Raw genomic sequence first — 4,253 nt, 5'->3', positions numbered from 1 at the left:
GTTACATTTCTGAGTTCCTTCCAAAAAGATTTCCATTTGTAATGACCAATATAAACTAGATTGCCTTTAAAAGATATGTATATACCACATATACTTAAATTCTAAAAAATAAAAAAACATACATGATATATGTACTATAATAGATGATATAATGTATATACCATTTCTTCATATTACTAAAGGAGGGTTATTTTCTATCTTATCTTGGGACATCATACATCTTTATCCTCCAGTCCTCCTCAGAGCTGAGAATCTGAAATTTTGTATTAGCAGTAAAGACAGATGTCAGCTTTCTCTTAGATAATGAGTACCAATTTTCGATGATTTTGAGAGCTCAAAATTTTTCAAAATGACATTGTTGTAGTGGATATTTGTAAATGTGAGCGGAAATACCCAAATCTGATAGAGAGAGAGCAGGTTTCAGGCTTATCCTTGGCTGCATTATAAGAAATCAGAGCTTTTCGGTCAGTCACTTTTTAATCAAATTTATTATTCAGTTTTAGGCAGATTTACTTTTTCTCAAATGTCGTTGCTTCTAAAACTATAAAACTTTCTAAGAGAGATAATTTCTTGATCTAGACATATGTAGTTAAAAAGACAGGTAATTTCATTGAAAAAGATACTATATTTAACAGAAGACTGGAGACATTTTGACATCTAGTCGGTCTTATGGTTTATCTTTGAGTATAAAGAATTTTTCTATTTGGAAGTGCTTCAAATACAAGTTGTACTATTGCTGATGACTGAATAAGAGAGACAGAGTCTTCCACAAATATTCTGATTTCCAAAAGTTTATCATTTAAAATCTCCCTTTCTCTGTCTCTCTCTCTCTCTCTCTCTCTCTCTCTCTCTCTCTCATGCTTCATTGGTCATTTACATTCTGTTGGTATTTTTTGTGTGTGTGTGAAAGTAATTAAATCATTTTTAGTTCAGTTTTGAAACAATTTAAATTAGCAACATTATTTGAGAACTGATTATAATACATTTTATATTTTGAAAACTAATCAGGTTGTACCATAATCTGTACATAGTAGTAGTTCTTGAACAAAGGTCGACATTTTGACGTACATGACAGGTAGATATCCTGACTTGGGTGAGGAGACGGCTTTCAGTTCTTCAGAAGAGCAGATATGAATCGGCCTCCATCTCCCATGGTCCGTTGGCGCTCGCTGAGTGACTAGAAATCTGTGTCACCTTGGCATGCTGAGTCAAGGTTCCCAGAAGCGTATTTTAGGAGTAGTTTGTGTCGGTAGCAAGATGCGTCGACGCATGTTGAAACGTGTTTAAAGCATCTCTGTAAACTGATGTCAGCAAACCGTCTATTCTATAATAATGGAGAACGTTCTCTGGACGCTTACTGTGTATTAAGCACTGTTCTATGTTCTTTCAGTGAATTAACTCATTTAATTCCCAAGCTAACGACGAGCTGGAGGCTATCGTTAACCTCATCGTATAGATGGAGAAACAAACACAGAATAGTTAATTGTCAGAGTCACACGTGTCAGTGAACCGTGAAGCTGACATTCAGCCGCAGGCCGTCTTGACCCGGAGCTCGGACTGGCAAAGTGCAAACCAACGTGATTACATCTTTATATGTTTATTTACACATACCACCCCCCAGTAGTCCCATTAGACCTTTGCAAAATGCTCACCCGGAAACGTTCAGGAAAACTTGCCCACGAATGCCTGACTGAGGCTCACACTGACATGATCTATTTAAAACAATGTCCCAAGAACACGTTCTTCGCTAACAGGCGGTTGTCATAGTCCAGCAATTTTAGCCACTCGATGAACTGCGATGACTTTTATTTAAAGTCGATTCCATCATTACCATTTCATTCGAGCTTTACCCTCACTATTCAGGTGTCAATATGCTTGGACCTCGTCAGTTTACAATCCTTTATTTTTTATTTTTTACGCCCACAGCACCTGGTCTTCCTGGGTGGTCTCTCGTCCAGGTACTAACCAGGCCTGACCCTGCTGAGCTTCCGAGATCAGACGGGACCGGGCTTGTTCGGGGCGGCATGGCTGTAGGCTGGAGTGAAATTTCTGAGTTCAGGTCTCTGAAACCATTTGGAGTAAATAGGAAGTTTCATTAGAATACCTTAACTAAATACTGAGCTGAGCAAGAAAGATGCAACTTTCATTTTAAAATGTTTTCTCATTGCTAAGTGGGGTCATTTTTGTGAGAAAACACATTATGATCATTGTTAAAAATGAAATTTGGAATAGTCTTCCCCCAAGGATTTCTAATGGAAAAGAAGCATTGTATCGATTCTTTAAAGACTTTTAAAGACCTGCTCCGTGCCAGGCAATTTTTCCATCCCGGAGATACAGCAGTAAACAGAACGGACGGAATGTCTTGCTCTCGGTTTTACTGCAAATGGTTCACAGACCTCTGAAAACCTCTCCACGGAGGAACAAAAGCGTGTGTACACAGCCTGGCCTAGCAGGGGACGTAAGTAGGTAAATAAGATCGGGTTAAATTATCAGGCAGTGGCGGGGCATGCGCCCGGCTGGCATGTTCATACCCAGCCCAGAGGTTTTGAGCTTCGTTTCTTTCAGCCATTTTACCAGCCAACCAAATGTGTCTACTTTTTAAAATCAGGGGAATCTCACCTTTCTCCGAGAATCTCAATGATTCAATGGTTCTTTAAACCACCCATTCCGACCCTTGTTCATGCTTGAAGGCACACTATGATGTGTGTGTTACGAGGAGTCAGTCAGATCCGTCTCGGCCCTTCTGGGGATGGGCTCGCAGCGCTCGCTGGGTTCGGCCGCCCCTTCTGGTCAGCTCCGACCTCACTTGAGTCCTTCGTGCTGAGTTCACCTTAGGGTCTACTAGGAACACGTCCTGAAGGAGCGGCTTCCCGGAGGAGGTGCGCCTTATCGTCCAGTCCTGAAGGAGCGGCTTCCCGGAGGAGGTGCACCTTATCGTCCAGTCCTGCTCTAAATCTCGGTTGTCTCTCTGAGCTTTGTGACCATCCGAGCACCCGGTTATGTTCGCAGTAGCTCTCAGCGCTTAAGGGGGTGTCAGGATCCGCTGGTGTCCCCACGGGGTGCTCTCAGTTGGCACCTGGATTCAGGCTGATCAGAAGCCAGACCCTTGGGCAGGACCTTTCGAAGTGCGAATATCCAGTCGTGGGGGACTGCCAGCCTCGGCCCCACTGGCCACCAGAGCCAGGTGACCTGCACGTGTCCCCTGGGGGGCGTTTCCCTCCCTCCTCCCCTCTGTTTTTTCCTGTTTTTCCTGAGGTGGCATTTTGCATGTCATTTTCTTAGGCTCTACACGGAGCAGAGAGAGCGAGGGAAACCGACTGAAATTTAAGGAATAAAGCGTTACAAAGCATATTATGCCTTTTACATCAACCTGTCATAATACGAATGGATAAAATAAAGTGAGAAAGAAGCCTCGCCAAACTCCCAAACACTGGCGAGCACATCGCAATACGCTTTTAGCTATATAAATGGATTACGAGTTCGGCATCTTCGTTGCAAATCCTTGAGCTTATCTTATTTGTTTACACCTGCTCATTTCCTGCCTCCGGGCGTAAACCGCATACTCTCAAGAGCCGAGATTCTACATATCGCAATACATTTAAGACCTCTGGCTCCTGAAACGGTGTTTGAGGACGGCAGACACTCAGCCGTTTACGGAGAGAATGAATACGCTAAGAATAGTGTAGTAACCCCAACACAGAGCAGCTGCCTTTCTCGCGGAGATTCCTACCATAAGAAAGAAAGAAAAAATGATTAATCCAGGACTTTCATTCTCTGTCAAACGTTCTGAATTAATCCATTCTAAAGAGCTGAAGGCATCCTGCTAACATCCAGAAACGGCTTTCAGAGAGTCGAAATCCTAAGTTCGACATGTTAATTCTAGAATGCATTTACAGCAGACCGTCTCTAAAGTAGCTGTTCCTCTCAGCCAGTTTCTTCAATTTCTACAATTTGCCAAATGTAGTTATTTATTTAGGTACCGGTCCTCTTTAAAGTGTTTTAATGCTATATGTAAAGGTCCACATTGTTTGGAACATAAATAAGGTCTCAAATGAAAATTAGCTTTTATTATTAAAAACAGATAGAATTTATCTAAGTGTTTATTTATATTCTGATCCTAATGCGGTGACTGATACATAGTGCCCAGCGGTCCTTGATAACTTAGAATATGTATTCTAGAGTTTACATAGCACTTTCACACACACTCTTTTATTTGTTACTCACTGGAGCTCATGTATTATTCACCACCCTTG

The 4,253-nt window shown here is 41.8% G+C and overlaps 1 pseudogene; it reads right to left on the bottom strand.

Annotated features, from left to right (window-relative positions):
• Nucleotides 1-1,917: 1,917 nt before the first annotated feature.
• On the bottom strand, nucleotides 1,918-2,036 carry LOC118612250 (annotated as a pseudogene).
• Nucleotides 2,037-4,253: the final 2,217 nt, after the last annotated feature.

The sequence above is a fragment of the Rousettus aegyptiacus genome, unplaced genomic scaffold, assembly GCF_014176215.1.
Source record: "Rousettus aegyptiacus isolate mRouAeg1 unplaced genomic scaffold, mRouAeg1.p scaffold_m13_p_15, whole genome shotgun sequence".
Classification (NCBI taxonomy): domain Eukaryota; kingdom Metazoa; phylum Chordata; class Mammalia; order Chiroptera; family Pteropodidae; genus Rousettus; species Rousettus aegyptiacus.
Note: the sequence above shows the minus strand (reverse complement) of the source record. Positions and strands in the feature narration are given on the sequence as shown.